This window comes from Protopterus annectens, chromosome 6.part1 (assembly GCF_019279795.1).
Source record: "Protopterus annectens isolate FY-2018-M chromosome 6.part1, PAN1.0, whole genome shotgun sequence".
NCBI lineage: Eukaryota > Metazoa > Chordata > Ceratodontiformes > Protopteridae > Protopterus > Protopterus annectens.
In genome coordinates this window covers 458,389,358-458,408,454 of record NC_056738.1, presented here as the reverse complement: position 1 = coordinate 458,408,454, position 19,097 = coordinate 458,389,358, and positions in this window count along the sequence as shown.

Sequence of the window (19,097 nt, the reverse complement as noted above, 5' to 3'; positions counted from 1 at the left end):
TATTTTTGGTTTGTAGTTTAAATTTGGTGGGTTTTGCAGTGGCCCGCCCCACTGTAGATTTGATTTGGGACACTCCCTCAGTCCCATCTCTTTACCACATTCTCTTTCTGCACTTGGTTTTAGTCCTTTTTAATTTAATTGCATTTTTCAAACTGTGTTTGGTCTAATATTGCTACATACTCAAGTGTGCTAGCTTGCACTGCATGTGAATTGTTTTTAATAGGAACACAATAAGGAGTGCAAATCCCAAGAAAAGAGGCCTCCGTAAAATAAAACAACTTTAATGTCCACAAAATACCGATAAAAGCACTGTCATTAACGCACTTTCAATTTTACACGCGTTTTCGTCCTATCCACTGGACTTGATCAGATGTTATGTTTCATTCAGCAAAGTCACTTATATACATCCATATACAGCCATAATTCAATAAAAAACAACAATTAAATTCAAATGCACAAATCAGCATACATCTTTGGGCTCATTAATATTTATAAGTCTAATTTCCTTTCATGTTACTTCCTTATATAAGAAAAATACATTAAAAAATAATAAATTAGTGCAAATAAATACTCACTCTATTCACATTCCTTATATAATTATAAAAACTTCTAAAATATATATATAATTTCATATATTTTGTTCTAAAATTTCATATAAATTTTCATATAAAGGGGCTTAAAATAAATCACTATTGTAAAAACTTCACATAAAGGAACATATTTGATAATGCAGCAACACCATCTATTGGTTAAATAATATATTGCACTTAAATTCATAATTTAGCTGCCTTTAATTTCAATAGAGGTAATACAGATACCTGCTCATTTAAACCTGGGGATTTATTTGCTTCCAGTGTCACTTGCCACCATAATTCCCTACACCCTATGGTGTCCTCCCAGGCCCCCCTCAAATACCACTTTTATGTGCTCTACTACAAAAAAATGGAATTTACTTTCTTTACATACCTTTGAATGTTTATACAAAGCATTTGTTTCTTTCTCCTTTGTTATATCATAGGTATGTTCATAAACTCTTCTTTTTAGGGTTCTCTCTGACTTACCTATATAAAAGGACCCACATTTTTCACAGGTGGCCAGATACACTAAACCCTTAGTATCACAATTATATAGTCCATTGCTAATAATCCATCTATCTCTACTTTCTATATATATTTTCTCCTTATTGGTTATATAATCACATTGATTATACCTCCCACATGTAAATGTACCTCTCTTTTTATTACCATTCCCTCTATTGAATTTATTATATTCAGTCTTCTTATGTTCTAAACATTCCTTTATATTATTAGAATTTCTATACACCACCCTAGGTATACTCCTAGGTAATTCTTCTAAATCAGTAAATGCCATGAATTTTGTCCACTCTTTATAAAAAATTTACCTAGTATTATGAATTAAGGCATTCAATTCTAAAATAAGAGCATGTTTGTACTCTTCTTTGGTATTGGAGTCTTTCATTCTTACTACTTGATTCACATTGTTTTCCTTTATTCCTAAAATTGGTTTAAATTTATCTATTCTACCTCTCTCTACTTCTAATCTAATATTAGAAACAAGGTCCTTAGCATATCCCCTATCTAAAAACATCCCTTCCAATAGGTCACATTCCAAGTTAAAATCTTTAGAATTACTTGTCATTCGTGACCCCCTCACAAACTGACCTTTAATTATGTTTTTCTTACAATGTGCTGGATGTGCACTATTATAGTGTAGGTAGGAGTTACAATAAGTGGATTTCCTATATACTTTAGATGCAAATGAATCATTCCATTTATATATTTCTATATCCAAAAATTGTAAATTAGTTTCAGAGACTTTATAGGTGAATCTAAGGAAATCAGTGGTCTCATTAATATATTTAATAACCTCCTTTAATTTCTCATTCCCCCTGTCCAAAAAATTACTATATCATCCTGGAACCTCCTATAAAGGCTCCAGCAGGAATTAAAACTAGAATTAAGCACATATGTTTCCTTCCAGTTAGCCAAAACTAGGTTTGCAAATGTAGGTGCACAGGCTGCCCCCATAGCAACGCCTTGGGTTTGTTGGAAAAATTCCCCGTTAAACAATAAAAAATTATTTTTGAGTACCATATCCATTAAGCCTGTACACGCTACCTTTTCTTTATGCATTAACATTCTATCTTGGAACACTTCATTCTCAAACATTTTCATACCTTCAAAGCAGGGGATGGATGAGAAAAGATCCACAATATCAATTGTCACAAATAATAAATCTTCAGTATACAATTCTGAATTAACTACCCTCAAAAGATCCCATGAATCTTTTAAAATAGCTGTCTTATTAATCCATATATGTTTAGTTTTACTATCAATAAATTTAGCTAAAGGTAATGTTTTTGAACCATCTGCTGAGACTATAGGTCTCAGTGGCGGGTCTATCACATTCTTATGCACCTTAGGGATGCCATAAATTACTGGTATCTTGGTTTTATCCACCCTTAAATAAGTTAAAGTACTTCCATCAATAATTGCCTCATTAAACATAGCTTCTAATTCCATATCAATTCTTTTATAGGCTACAAAAATTTCATTTTTGGACACTACAGCATATTTATTTTCATCTCTAAGAATTTGATTCATTTTGCCTTCGTATATTATAATATCCATAAGTATAGCCCCCCACCCTTATCTGGTTTCATTATTCTCACATTAGAATTATCCTTTAGTTCATTTAACACTTTATGTTCTCCTTTGTTAAGATTCATGTTGCATCCAGTTCTTCTATATGCTTTCCTTATTTCAGCTTCCATTACACTTTCTAAATTTTTAAGTTGCAGGTGTATAGGGGGGTTAAATGTTGAAGGCTTCACCAAAAATTCGTTAGAACCTACCTTATTCTGTTTATCATTTTTACTACATATTAAATTCAAATTAATCTTCCTTAAAAATAATTTTAAATCAAGAAGTGTAGATTTAAAATCTCCTTTGACTTGAGGAATAAATTTGAAGCCTTTACCCAGCAAACTAAAATGTTCTTCTTTAAGTATAACATCACTATAATTATAGATAGTAAAACCCCTTAAAGTATTAATAACTCCTTCCTCACATATACCCTTCTCATTTATATTAATCTCTGGGTCGGGGGTACATCTATTCAATATCTCCCCTTCCCCCTTCTCCCCCCTCTCATGGGAAAATTTCCATTCTGAGGCCTGTATACTTCTAAAGGCCTATAATCCCTATCTAATGGGGGAAATTCCCTATCATATATTTCTTCCTTCCAACCTTCTCTTGTTAGGTCAGGTTCCACTTCCTGTCCCTGTATATAACTTCTTTTATTGTTTTTATTATAAATATTATTTTTGTTATATACATGTGTATAAGTGGAAGGTTTAGGATAACTCACATTATTTTCATAATCCTGCAAATCACGTTTCAATTTTTCCATTTTCCTGTTAATCAATCCATCTAAAAACATCCCTTCCAATAGGTCACATTCCAAGTTAAAATCTTTAGAATTACTTGTCATTCGTGACCCCCTCACGAACTGACCTTTAATTATGTTTTTCTTACAATGTGCTGGATGTGCACTATTATAGTGTAGGTAGGAGTTACAATAAGTGGATTTCCTATATACTTTAGATGCAAATGAATCATTCCATTTATATATTTCTAAATCCAAAAATTGTAAATTAGTTTCAGAGACTTTATAGGTAAATCTAAGGAAATCAGTGGTCTCATTAATATATATTAATAAATTCCTTTAATTTCTCATTCCCCCTGTCCAAAAAAATACTATATCATCCATGAACCTCCTATAAAGGCTCTAGCAGGAATTAAAACTAGAATTAAGCACATATGTTTCCTCCCAGTTAGCCAAAACTAGGTTTGCAAATGTAGGTGCACAGGCTGCCCCCATAGCAACTCCTTGGGTTTGTTGGAAAAATTCCCCGTTAAACAATAAAAAATTATTTTTGAGTACCATATCCATTAAGCCTGTACACGCTACCTTTTCTTTATGCATTAACATTCTATCTTGGAACACTTCATTCTCAAACATTTTCATACCTTCAAAGCAGGGGATGGATGAGAAAAGATCCACAATAGCAATTGTCACAAATAATAAATCTTCAGTATACAATTCTGAATTAACTACCCTCAAAAGATCCCATGAATCTTTTAAAATAGCTGTCTTATTAATCCATATATGTTTAGTTTTACTATCAACAAATTTAGCTAAAGGTAATGTTTTTGAACCATCTGCTGAGACTATAGGTCTCAGTGGCGGGTCTGTCACATTCTTATGCACCTTAGGGATGCCATAAATTATTGGTATCTTGGGTTTATCCACCCTTAAAAAAGTTAAAGTACTTCCGTCAATAATTGCCTCATTAAACATAGCTTCTAATTCCATATCAATTATTTTACAGGCTACAAAAATTTAATTTTTGGACACTACAGTATATTTATTTTCATCTCTAAGAATTTGATTCATTTTGCCTTCGTATATTATAATATCCATAAGTATAGCCCCCTCCCCCAGGTGCATAAGAATGTGATAGACCCGCCAATGAGACCTATAGTCTCAGCAGATGGTTCAAAAACATTACCTTTAGCTAAATTTATTGATAGTAAAACTAAACATATATGGATTAATAAGACAGCTATTTTAAAAGATTCATGGGATCTTTTGAGGGTAGTTAATTCAGAATAGTATACTGAAGATTTATTATTTGTGACAATTGATATTGTAGATCTTTTCTCATCCATCCCTGCTTTGAAAGTATGAAAATGTTTGAGAACGAAGTGTTCCAAGATAGAATGTTAATGCATAAAGAAAAGGTAGTGTGCACAGGCTTAATGGATATGGTACTCAAAAATAATTTTTTATTGTTTAATGGGGAATTTTTCCAACAAACCCAAGGCGTTGCTATGGGGGCAGCCTGTGCACCTACATTTGCAAACCTAGTTTTGGCTAACTGGGAGGAAACATATGTGCTTAATTCTAGTTTTAATTCCTGCTGGAGCCTTTATAGGAGATCCCTGGATGATATAGTAATTTTTTGGACAGAGGGGAATGAGAAATTAAAGGAGGTTATTAAATATATTAATGAGACCACTGATTTCCTTAGATTCATCTATAAAGTCTCTGAAACTAATTTACAATTTTTGGATATAGAAATATATAAATGGAATGATTCATTTGCATCTAAAATATATAGGAAATCCACTTATTGTAACTCCTACCTACACTATAATAGTGCACATCCAGCACATTGTAAGAAAAACATAATTAAAGGTCAGTTTGTGAGGGGGTCACGAATGACAAGTAATTCTAAAGATTTTAACTTGGAATGTGACCTATTGGAAGGGATGTTTTTAGATAGGGGATATGTTAAGGACCTTGTTTCTAATATTAGATTAGAAGTAGATGGAGGTAGAATAGATAAATTTAAACCAATTTTAGGAATAAAGGAAAACGATGTGAATCAATTAGTAAGAATGAAAGACTCCAATACCAAAGAAGAGTACAAACATGCTCTTATTTTAGAATTTAATGCCTTAAATCATAATACTAGGTCAATTTTTTATAAAGAGTGGAAAAATTCATTGCATTTATTGATTTAGAAGAATTACCTAGGAGTATACCTAGGGTGGTGTATAGAAATTCTAATAATATTAAGGAATGTTTAGAACATAAGAAGACTGAATACAATAAATTCAATAGAGGGAATGGTAATAAAAAGAGAGGTACATTTAAATGTGGGAGGTGTAATCAATGTGATATATAACCAATAAGGAGAAAATATATATAGAAAGTAGAGATAGATGGATTATTAGCAATGGACTATATAATTGTGATACTAAAGGTTTAGTGTATCTGGCCACCTGTGAAAAATGTGGGTCCTTTTATATAGGTAAGACAGAGAGAACCCTAAAAAGAAGAGTTTATGAACATACATATGATATAACAAAGGAGAAAGAAACAAATGCTTTGTATAAACATTCAAAGGTATGTAAAGAAAGTAAATTCCATTTTTTTGTAGTAGAACACATAAAAAGTGGTATTGGGGGGGCCCTGGGAGGACACCATAGGGTATAGGGAATTATGGTGGCAAGTGACACTGGAAGCAAATAAATCCCAGGTTTAAATGAGCAGGTATCTGTATTACCTCTATTGAAATTAAAGGCAGCTAAATTATGAATTTAAGTGCAATATATTATTTAACCAATAGATGGTGCTGCTGTATTATCAAATATGTTCCTTTATTTATGTGAAGTTTTTACAATAGTGATTTATTTTAAGCCCCTTTATATGAAAATTTATATGAAATTTTAGAACAAAATACAAAATATATGAAATTATATATATATTTTAGAAGTTTTGTAATTATATAAGGAATGTGAATAGAGTGAGTATTTATTTGCACTAATTTATTATTTTTTAATGTATTTTTCTTAAATAAGGAAGTAACATGAAAGGAAATTAGCAGTGGCGGCTGGTGACTTCAAATCAAAGGGGGGCTGCAGGTGACAGCTGAATGGGTGGGGTCAATGGGATGGGGTGCGGCCAACTAGAAAGGGGAGGAGCTATGCTCAAAACCACAAAAACTAAATATATTGCCCTGGGTGCCATACCGTCATTATGAGAGTCCAATCAAGACAAAATGAAGTGTAGAAAAATAAAAATATTTCAGTGCATTGGCTGCATGACAGCTTAATATCTAGATGGAAATAGAAAAGGTTGTGAGGCATGAAGAAATAAATTACTTTTTTTTAAATACATTAATGGAATGCCAGTCAAAATCAAGTATAAGAAAAACAAGCAGCACTCAACTCAAACCACTTCTTGCACTGCAGTTCTAATTATAATTTATATTCTGCTTTACTAAAGTACCAAGTAACATGCTGAAAGTAGAAATCGCTGATGCCCCCACTTGTAAAAATGTTCCTTATCCAAAAAAAGACCTGCTGCCTGACATCTACTTGTTTCATGGGGAAAACTTGATCAAAGTAAAAAATGAAAAGCAAACAAGAAATAAGCTCAAGATGCATTGCTTAAAAGGATTACTGTACAGGTTATGGACCACTCGATTGGCATTCTGTGTGCGGGTAAAGCCTGCAGAGATGACTGGAAGTCTCCAAGTGTAATGAGACTCTTAAAATAATGTAATCCTGTTCTTTATTACAAATACTGGCATATGCATTTCAGTACCCAAACAAAACTGCCCAATTCAGAACATTTCCATCATAAAAGTCTACTCAAACGTCTACAGTCCACTATTATCAGTAAATATGCACAATTCTACAGTCCACCATTATCAGTAAATATGCACAATCTCTGAAGTAGTAAAAATGTCATCTAAATAATTCCACATTAAATAAATCTGTAATGAAGAGGTTGCTGCTAATCACCTTTATATTTCATAGTTTCATCGAAAAATAAAGTGTCTGATGCCCCTGAGGAATAAGTTGCCTAATTTACATTAAAAATAAGCTAGTAATATTGCAATAGGAAATGGATGGCAAACTGATAACAGGCTCATAGTTAGTATCTTAACTTTCAGTACGGCAGCATTCACCCCTTATGGGAGTAGAACCAACAACCTTCTGCATCAAAAGCAAGTACACAACCTGTTGTGCTATTAGCAATGTGAGCTGACTTAGCATAATCAGCACTAAACTTCTCTTCCCCTGCAGCTCTCAGCTCCTTGTAAAATCTACTCAATACTCAACTGCATCTCAACTTAGCAGCACAAGAAATCTGGAAAAAGCCAAATTTATTGGGGTGGGTCAAAGGGCAAAAACCAGGGACACATTAAACATTGCTTGTATAATCTTGGAAAGCTGCTAGAATAAAATGTTGTCTTACCACCATACATTTTACTGCCAAGGTCCATGTGCAAAAGAGTCAGAACAACATACCACTATGCCAAATCACCTGCTTTGTGAAAGAAAAATGCTGTGTTACCACTGTACATTTTACTGCCAAGGTCCCTGTGCAAAACAGTCAAGAGCAACATACCACTACACCATATCAGCTGCTTTGTGAAAGAGAGGAAGACTGAAACTTAAATGGCTATCATTTAATGAATTCAGTTCTCACCATAGCTGTCAACCTCTTAGCACAAAACACCTGGACAAACCCAGTAATGAGGGAATACAGCCCTCAAACATATTCAGTGAATTCAGTTCTTGCCAAATCTGTCAACCTTAGCACAAAAAACCTGGACAAAGCCAATAACATGGTATTACAGTCCCAAAAATAAGGACAAATTCCAAAGCCAATAACAGGGTATTACAGTCCCAAAAATAAGGACAAATTTCAAATAGTCATCTTATAAACTTAAAAAATTGCTATAATAAAAGGTTGTGTTACTATATATTTATTGCTAGAATAAAAAAATATTTTACTATGTATTCCCTGAAGAATATGAAGTCTGAAATTCAAATGCCTGTCAATTTTACTTCTGACGGAACAAAAACAATTTTCAGCAGAGGCCCAGGGAGAAATACTATAGACACATGTCTTTGTAAAATGGCAGGACACCAGAGCAAATCCACACAAACACAGGGATAAGATGCAGACTCCACACAGAAGGCACCCCAGCCAAGCATCAAACCAGAAAACCTATAGCTGTGAGGCAACAATACTGCCACTGCACCATCAAATATGCAAGGAATTAAACATTCAGAAACCTTAAGTCTGAAATTCAAATGCCTGTCAATTTTATATAACATTTGTTAATCAGGACAGTCTGACTTGGAACAAATAAACAATTTTCAGCAGAGGCCCAGGAAGAAATAATGCAGACATGTCTTTGTAACATGGGAGGACACAAAAGCAAACCCACACAAACACAGGCAGAAGATACAGACCCCCACAAAGAAGGCACCCCAGCCAAGAATCAAACCTGAAAACCTGCAGCTGTGAGGCAACAATGCTACCACTACACCATCAAATATCAAGCATTGCAGTATTTACAAACCACAAATATTATGAGGAACAGATCAGATCAAATATGAGGCAAAAATCTGCAATTTTTTTACAAATGGTGGTGGGTAGGGAATTCAGGTGTTTAACACCTGCATACAAGGTACAGGGTTCAAGCCTGAGGTATTCCCTACCACACCACCATGAGTCTAACCACCAGTATATTGCACTTAGGGCATTTACACACACACACACACACAGTTGTTCACAGGTTATCTCAGAATTCACATATCATATCAGGGTCTCTTCCCCATGTACAGCCTGCAGTTCCCCAAGAATCTGTCATCAGACACTCTCCTTTCTGTAGTGCTCATGAACTCTTTCACTTTAGATCTTCCAGCTTAAATGCTACACTATATGTAACTGATCTCACTCTGAACGTGTTTCACAAAATCCCAGACATGGTTAGAAATCAGCTCTGCGGATGCCTCTAAAATACCACAGTGACGTTTAATAAAAAATCACCCACAAATAAGCTATGTAAAAGCTAAAGCAGTTTTTTTTTTTGGTATGGCTGTTTACTTCAGACCTACCCACTCTAACTGGCATACTCCTAAAAGGGTCTATATTAGATCACTGAATGCTTAAAAAAGCGAACTGTGATTAATCGACCCTATGTAAGCGAAAGTTTACAATTTCAAACTGTCAGAACAGCAATTTTTTTCCTAGGGAAAAAAATTGCTGTTCCAAAAAAAAAAACACTTTAAACATTGCAATAAGTAGGGGGCTGTGCCCCCCACATCCCCTACTTAAATATACCAACTCCAAGACCGCACTACAGTGCTGAAAACCGCAAAGTAACGAAGCAGCCAAGCAAATACTTTCCCAGGGAAAGAATTTGCTTAAAAGCCGCTTAGATATTTTGCTGTTTCAGGCTTTTGAGTTCAACCAAGACGCATTCGAAAGAATGCATCTTCGGTCTTCTAATAGGGAACCTCCTAAAACGGCTAACATTCCACAACCAAAATAGTTGCAAATTTTCAGTCACTTAGACCTCTGGATGAATCCTTTTCTTTCCATCTCTTTTTATGTTAACAAAGTCCACTCCAAAGTTTCTAAGTATCTAAAAGGTGTGCATAACCTTTCTGTCTTTGTCACTCTCCTTCAGCTCTTACAATTGTTTATTTATTTATTTATTTATTTATTTATTTATTTATTTATTTATTTATTTATGTATATATGTAACTATTTATTTATTTATTTATTTATTTATTTGAATTTGTTTATAATGGCAAAGCAATGATCAAATGTGACCAATTTCAGTCTCAGTATGGGGTCAAAAACTGACCAATAATGCAAACAGACAGGAGTACAACAATACATATGTGACAATAAAACAGTACAATTGTAGAGTGATGCTTTGAATACTTCATTTACATTACATACAAAAGGTTTCAAAACATTTGGGAAAGTACAGCACAATAAATTAGAGATGTGAAAAGGAGCAAAGGATCTTAAGTGGATGAGTTAAGAGTGGAGAAGAGTTAAAGCAGACTTAAGTGGTTTGACCTGTGAAGGCTAGCAAGTACATTCTCCTAGATTAACTAAATGTGATTTTAGTAGAGAACGGAACTTGAAATAACAGAATGAGTCTTTAATTTCAGTTGGGGGGCTCCCACATGCTGAGACCGAAAACCGAGAATGAATGGTCAGAGACATGTAGCCTTAGGGTGAGGGATTTGTACTTTAGGCTGGAGTAGTTCACATTTCATAGATCAGTGAAGTGCTCTGTCAATAGACTGAATATTCCACATATACAAAGCCTGTTCTCAAAGGGAGATGAAACTCTATCCGTTGACATAAAGGTGTATCAGTTAGTTAATATAACATTTTGCGACATCAGAGATATTTAGTATAAAGATCAGTAAAACACCCTGGCCTATTACATGATTTAACATCCATCACATTTTTTTGTTTCCAAACCCATTGTGTGATAGAGGGCCACAGAGGTGGAAATATCCGTAGCAGGACAGAGATGAGTGAAGTGGATATGACTGTGAATCTTAGAGACGACCAACTGTTTGGCCTGTATGTGGTAGCGCCGCTGAAACTTGCTCCCAAAGGGAGATGAATTCCCATTCGTTGATATAGAGGTGTGTCACTCTGTAAATTATAAATAAATTGGTTGGGTAAGGTTTGGAAGGATAAAAATGAAAGCAGTGGCTTATGAACAAAATTACTGGTTGGTGGGCTATGCACAGCTCACTCACACACACACACACACACACACGCACACACACACACACACACACACACCTTACCTGGGTCCATAAAGCACTCCATTTAAAGCTGTAATCCGTCTCACACACCTGGAAAGCCCTCCATTCTCTCATCAAAGGGTCCGGAAAGCTGTAATCCGTCTCGCAGCACTATAACTCCATTCTACTCACAGCAAACCTGCGCTCGACGTAACGCTTCCCTGCAGGAGAACTTACCTCACTCCTGATTGGTCCTGCGCTCGAATCCCTGCTTACCTCTCTCCCGATTGGTCCTGCCTGCAGCTCAAGCAGTCTGGAGCTCCTCTCTTCTGTGCAGTCGTCTACCGCACGGCATCTTGGGCATCTGCAGGGCAGAAAATACCTTCTCTGCATCTGGACTGCCTGAGTGGCAGTCAGAGTTTGCAGAGATTCCTGGGCATCTGCGGGGCAGGGCAGTGCATTCGTGCATGCGCGACAGCCGGCACTCCGTGAAAATAGAAAAATTTTTTTTTAAAGTTTATGTTTAATGTTTTTATTTCTTTTTATTTCTAGGTGGGGGGGCTGCAGTCCGGCAGACCGATAGCACGAGCCGCCCCTGGAAATTAGACTTATAAATATTAATGAGCCTAAAGATGTTTGCTGATTTGTGCATTTGAATTTAATTGATGTTTTTTATTGGATTATGGCTGTATATGGATGTATATAAGTGACTTTGTTGAATGAAACATAACATCTGATGAAGTCCAGTGGATAGGACGAAAACGCATGTAAAATTGAAAGTGCGTTAATGACAGTGCTTTTATCGGTATTTTGTGGACATTAAAGTTGTTTTATTTTATGGAGGCCTCTTTTCTTGGGATTTGCACTCCTTATTGTGTACCTGGTTGATTTTGTGGAGAGCTTTCCACAGTTTTTGTGGTTAATTGTTTTTACTACTGTTTTTGCTACTTTTCTGTAAAAAAAAAAAAAAAAAAACCCCTGTACGCCTCTTTCCTACCTTTCCTGTAACTAGTGTTCCAGATATAGATTTGCTGTATCCAGGAATGTATGTAAGCTTCTGAGACCCCCCAAGCCTTTCTGTGTTGGAGGGTAGCCTTCTAGCTTATCAGTGAGAGTGGTAAGCACTAGGTAACCTGTCTACCACATAAGGAGTGTTTCTGGCCCAGAATTTATAGTTATTGGCCATTTGGGCAATCTTCCATCTCTCTCAGCTTTCTGATTTGAAAGCCTGCATTTGCGCTTGTTTCTGTCCTGTAACTTGTCTAGTGCAGACACAGATTCTTAGTTTTAGCACTTTCATTTGCTTATTCATGCTCAGCACTTGTTCAGAACTTGTAAGCACTAAATAAGTTACTAATTACTATAGCGTTCAATCTTCCTCATTACCTGGAGGAAAGCAGTTTTTGTACTTACTTTTCTCACTGGCTTAGAGAAAAAACAGCTCTTGTACTCACTTTCCTCACTTATCTAGAGGAAAATATTTTTTTATTCAGGCATGTCCAAGGTTCAGCTCCCGGTGTTCTCTCCTGTCTATCTGATGAATCTGGGCATCTTGAGGCAATGTAGAAATTGTCTCATGTACACAAACAACCCTCTCCTCCTACCACCCAACACTACAACCTGTGAGAGATGCACTTATCTAGATAAACTGGAGGTAAAGCTCTCTCCAACCAAGACTGAACTTGACAGTCATGAGGAGAAGGTAAACATTTGCACCACACTACACTCATCACATAGTCTCACTAAATCTATACCACCAAAATCCACACATAGAAACACAAAAACATTCATGGAGGTTCTCGATAATAATCTGCCAAAGCAACAGAGACCTCCAAAGCAGAAACATAAGCAACCTTCATCCTCCAACACAACCCAAATGACACATAGCCCACAGACTCAGTGTGCCACTCAAACACAGCCAATAAGGCAAAACAACGTACCCAATAGGTGACTCTATAGTCAGGCATGCTGATGTCCCACTCACCAGGCTAAACAAGGAGAAGGTTACTGTCAGCTGCCTGTCAGGTGCCAGGATCCGCCACATAACCCACGCACCCAGGTCACTCCACAACAAGTACAAATAGGTTCATAGGTTCATAGGTTGGTGCTAGGCTATCAGCCCTAGGGCCTATACAAGCCTAGCCATAACAATTCCCTGGCTCTTTCTTCCCACACTATCTACTTCCCTGAAGCCCTGTCTAGCAGGGCAACTGACGTGATCCTTGGGGTAAATTTCCTTTCTCCAATCCAATTGTCAAGGTTCCTTTTGAAGAGGGTCAGAGAGGCACTCTGCTTGACATGTATGGGCAATCTATTCCAGAGTCTGGGGAGTCTCTGGGTCAGGAACCTATCCCTCCATCATGTTTTGTTTATTGTGATGACAAGGTTTAGATCCCTGGAGCATGTGGCTCAGAGGAATTGGGATTTCTTTAAGTGTAGCATGTCCAACAGCTCTGGGTTTGACATGGTCTTGTATGTTAAGCAGAGATCGCCTCTGAGTAGACGATATGTGACAGAGTATAGCTGGAGCTTTTTAAGGCAGTCAGCATAGGGCATCTGCTTTAGGCCTGTGATTCTTTTAGTGAGGTATTTCTGCGGCCTTTCCAGTTGTTGTAGATGTCTTGAGAGGTACATATAAATGGGGCATTGTATTCTATAATGGGTCTAATGAGGGATGAGTACAGTGGGATAATGACCTCCTTTTTTCTGGATGAAAAGCCCTTAGTGATGAGGTGTGCCACACAGAAGGATTTTCTGACTGTTGTGGTGATGTGGTTATCGAAGGTGAGACCACTGTCCACCTGTGTCCCTAAGTCTCTTATCACACTTCCGGTGTTTAGTGTACTGCCACCTATATGGTAATTCATGGATACATGTTTTTTCCCAAAGGGGATAACTATACATTTCTTGGCATTGAGCTTGAGCCCATGGCTCTGGCACCAAGCATCTGTTTCTGTAAGGCCCTTTTGTAGAGTATCCACATAATTTGGGGATTCATTAATGGCTCCCAGTTTGCAGTCATCTGCAAACTTTGTTAGCCAGAGTCCCTTAGTGTTGGCCTGTACTTCAGAAAAGTAGATGCCAAACAAGAGCTGTCCCAGGACTGAACCCTGAGGTACACCACTTGTCACTTGTCTGGAGCTGGATTTGGAGTCAGCCACTTTTACAGTGTGGGTTCTATCAGTAAGCCAGTTAGCAACCCATTGAGTGACGTAGGGATTAATGCCCAGCTTAGTAAGTTTATCTGTGATTCCAGAGTGGGGGATGGTGTCAAAGGCCTTTGCAAGGTCTAGATAGGCTGTGTGGACCACCTTACCCTTGTCCATGGCTCTGGAGACTGATTTGAAGAAGTCAGTCAGGTTCAGGAGACAAGATTGGCCCTTCACGAACCCAAACTGGGTGGGGTCTAGTGTTTGAAGGTTGCCAATGTCTTTGTTTATAAGTTCCATGATAATACGCTCCATGGCCTTGCAGATAAGGCTTGTCAGACTGATGGGACGGTAGTTTCTGGGATCCAAGGTGGATCCCCCCTTGTGGAATGGGATAACTGTAGCTGTGTGCCACTCAGTGGGCATGAAACCTGAGGTGAGGCTATGATTAAACATGACACTTAGGTGAGGTGCCAGTTCATATTGTAGTTCATGTAGTACACAGCCCAGGATGTCATCTGGTCCCATGGATGCTGTATCCTTAGCTTTGAAGAGTGCGTTTTTTACCTGTGTGGTCATTATTACCAGAATTTGGCAATCTTCCGGTATTGAAATGGGCCATTTAGGGGGTGAGAGGGGGATGAAGTTGGCACTGAATCAATCTGCCAGGATATTGGCAATATCCTTGGGATCAGTATATTTAATGCCATTCTGTTTTAGCTCAGAGCAGATTTGAGCATTGCCATTTAGATTCTTGACATAGTTATAGAATGCCTTGTGGTTGTCTTTGGAATCTTTGGCAATTTTATTTTCGTAACTAGCTTTGGAGGATTTTATGAAGGATCTCAGTTTCTTACTGAGGCTCGTATGGGAGTTTTCTGCATCCTGGGATTTTCCTCTTTTCTGCAACAGTTTCTTCCTTTTGTTGTAAAGTTTGTTTATGGCAGGGGACCACCAGATTGGCTTCCTTTTTTTGGATGAGAGCATCTTGGTTCTATTTAGGATGACACGATTCATGCATGAGTGGATGTGCTCGTACAGTGCCTTAGTGTAGGATTCAGCAGTTGAACTTTCAGTTCCCATCTGCATGGGTGTCATGAAGTTTGTCACTTCTGACTTGAGTAGCATGAAGTTGGCTTTGCAGAAATTTTTTATGGAGGTTTCCTTACTGGGGGGTGGGGGTGGGATGTGGATGTTAAGGGTGATTAGCTTATGGTCAGACCTGACTAACAAGGGGGTGACCATAGGTGTGGAACATTGATTTCCCATGTTGGTAATGACCAGGTCTAGTATATTGGACTCCCTGGTGGGACTATGAACTATTTGATCCAGGGCGTTGGAACTTATGAATTCCAAGAACCGTTGGGCAAAAGTGTTGGTACAGGAGTAGTTTTCCCAGTTAATGGCAGGGTAGTTAAAATCACTCAGTATTAGGGTGCTTGGTTCTATCTTAATATTTTCCAGTATGTTTAGAAAGGTGTAGTGAGAATCTTGGGGTATGGTGGGGGATCTGTAGCAAGCTACAATTTGGATTGCAGTCTTACCTAGTGCTAGATGCACCTGGAGAATTTCAGATGCATTGTGTTGGGCAACTAGCCTGGTGGTGTGAATATCCTTGGTGAATATTGACACTCCTCCACCTTTAGTGTTTCGGTCCTGGTTTGGTGGCCAAAAAGTGTTGTAAGAGTTGTAGCCTGGTATTGCAGGCGTGCTCTCTGGAGCCTTGAACCAGGTCTTAGTTTCTGCACAGATATCAATGTTCTCCATTTTTAGGAGTGCCACGAGAGAGTGCATTTTGAGGTTTAAACTTCTAGCATTGAGTAGCATTACCTTCAGATTTTGCATGCTTGTAGCTGTTATGGTGGTGGTTTTGTCCTTTGAACTTTGCCTAAAAAAGGCACTATAGGGGTGGCAAGAGCCTTAGCCAGTAACTTGAATCCCAGGAGCGACAAGTGCAGACCATCTCTGGCAAAGCATCATGGTCTGTCAAACATGTTGTCCCAGTCAGACAGATACTGGATCCCCTTTAAATGACACCAGAAGCTTAGCCAATTGTTGAAGTCAATCATTTTGCCCTTATATATGACTCTGTCATTGTCCATGTTGGTGTGAATGACCTGCGATGCACCTCCCTGGACTACATGAAAAGAGACATGGAAGAGCTCTCCGATCTTGTAGCCCAGGCAGGTATGATCCTAGCCCTGAGTAGCATTCTACCATCTCCCAGAATGATACCGCAGTACAAGGACAAAATTACTGACTTCAACAATTGGCTAAGATTCTGGTGTCAGTCTAAGGGGAGAGCCAGTATCTGTCTGCTTGGGATGACATGGTCGACAGACCACGATGCTTTGCCACAGATGGCCTGCACCTGTTGCCCCTGGGATTCCAGATACTGGCTAAGGATTTTGCTGCCCTTATAATGCCTTTTTTATGCAGGGTTCAAATAACAAATTCACCACCATAACAGGAACAGGCAAGCAAAAACTGAGGGTAATGCTACTCAATACTAGAAGTCTAAATCTCAAAATGCACTCACTCGAGGCAGTCCTTAAAATGGAGAATATCGATATCTGTGCAGTGACTGAGACCTGGTACAAGGCTCCAGAGAGCACCCCTGCACTACCAGGCTATAACTCATACCGCACATTTCGGCCATGTAACCTGGACTGAAACACCAAAGGTGGAGGTGTGTCCATATTCATTAAGGATATCCACACATCCAGGCTAGTTGCTCAGCATAATGCATCCGAGGTTATCCAACTGCAAAAATCCAAATTGTAGCTTGCTGCAGATCCCCCACCATGCCCCAGGATTCCCACTCCTTTATTCTTGATGTACTGGAAAATATTAGGGTTCAACTAAACACCCTAATAATGGGCAACTTCAACTACCCCACCATTAACTGGGAAAACTACTCATGTACCAACTCCTTAGCTCAACCCTTTCTGGAATTCATAAACTCCAATGCCCTAGATCAACTTATCCAAACCCCCATCAGGGGCAACAATATCCTAGACCTAGTCATTACCAACATGAGTGACCAGTGTTCCACACCTGAAGTCAACTCCTCATTGGTCCGATCCCACCATAAGCTAATCACCCTTGATATCCACATCCCACCCCCACCCCCCATTAAGGAAACCACAGTAAAAAAATTCTCCAAAGCCAACTTCATACTTCTTAAGACAGAAGAGGTGAACTTCATGGCACCCATGCAGATGGACAAAATAGTTACAACTGCTGAATCCTACACAAATGCACTCTATAAGAACTTACATGAGTGCATGGATCATGCTATCCCAAACAGAACCAAGACACTATCCTCCAAAAAAAGGAAGCCAATCTGGTGGTCCCCTGCCATAAACAAACTGTACAACAGAAGAAAGAAACTGTTGCAAAAGAGAGTAAAATCCCTTGAGTGGAGGAGCTCCCTGGTCAGCCTCAGTAAGGAGCTGAGATCCCTTATAAGATCCTCCAAAGCTAGCTACGGAAACAAAATCGTCACTAATTCCAAGGACAACCACAAAGCATTCTATAGCTATGTCAAGAATCTCGATGGCAACACCCAGATCTGCTCTGAGTTACAGCACAAAGGCATGAAAATTACAGAACCAACTGATATTGTCAACATCCTGGCAGATAGGTTCAGTGCTAACTTTACTCCCCCCTCACCCCCTAAAGGGCCCATATCTATACAGGAAGAATGCAGAGTCCCTGTAATCACAACTATGCAGGTAAAAGCTGCACTCTCTAAAGCCAAAATCACAGCATCCGTGGGACCGGACAACATCCCAGGCTGCATTTTACACTAACTTCAGAATGAACTGGCTCCCCACTTAAGTACCGTGTTCAATAATAGCCTCGCATCAGGCTTTGTGCCCACTGAATGGTGCACAGCAACAGTTATCCCACTCCACAAAGGGGGAGCCACCACTGATCCTGGGAACTATCAACCTATTAGCCTGACAAGCCTGGTCTGCAAGGCCATGGAACGTATCATCATGGAACTCATAAACAAAGACATTGGTAACCTCCATACTCTGGATCCCACCCAGTTCAGGTTTGTGAAAGGCATATCATGCCTCCTGAACCTGATCGACTTCTTTGAGGGAGTCACCAAAGCTGTAGATGAGGGTAAGGTGGTTCACACAGCCTATCTTGACTTCGCCAAGGCTTTCAACACCATCCCCCATTCTGGAATTGTAGCTAAACTCACTAAACTAGGTATTAATCCCTACGTCATAAGATGGGTTGCCAACTGGCTCATTGACAGAACCCACACTGTAAAAGTTGCAAACTCCAAATCTGACCTCAAAGTAGTGACAAGTGGAGTACCACAGGGTTCCATCCTGGGACCTCTCCTGTTTGGTATCTACTTCTCTGAAGTACAGGCTAACACAGAAGGCCTCTGGCTAATGAAGTTCGCAGATGACTGCAAACTAGGAGCCATAGTCAAGTCCCCAAATGATGTGGACATCCTACAGAAGGGCCTCGCTGAGACAGATGCCTGGTGTCAGGCCATGACCTCAAGCTCCATGCCAAAAAGTGCTGTGTCATCCCCTTTGGTAAAATCTCTGTACCCATGAACTACCACATAGGCAGCAATTTACTTAACACCGAATGCGTGATAAGAGACCTTGGGACCCAGGTGGGCAGTAGTCTCTCCTTTGATAGTCACATCACCACAGTAGTCAGGAAGTCCTTCTACGTTGCACACCTCATCATAAAAGGGTTCTCATCCAGGAAAAAAGAGGTCATTGTTCCCCTC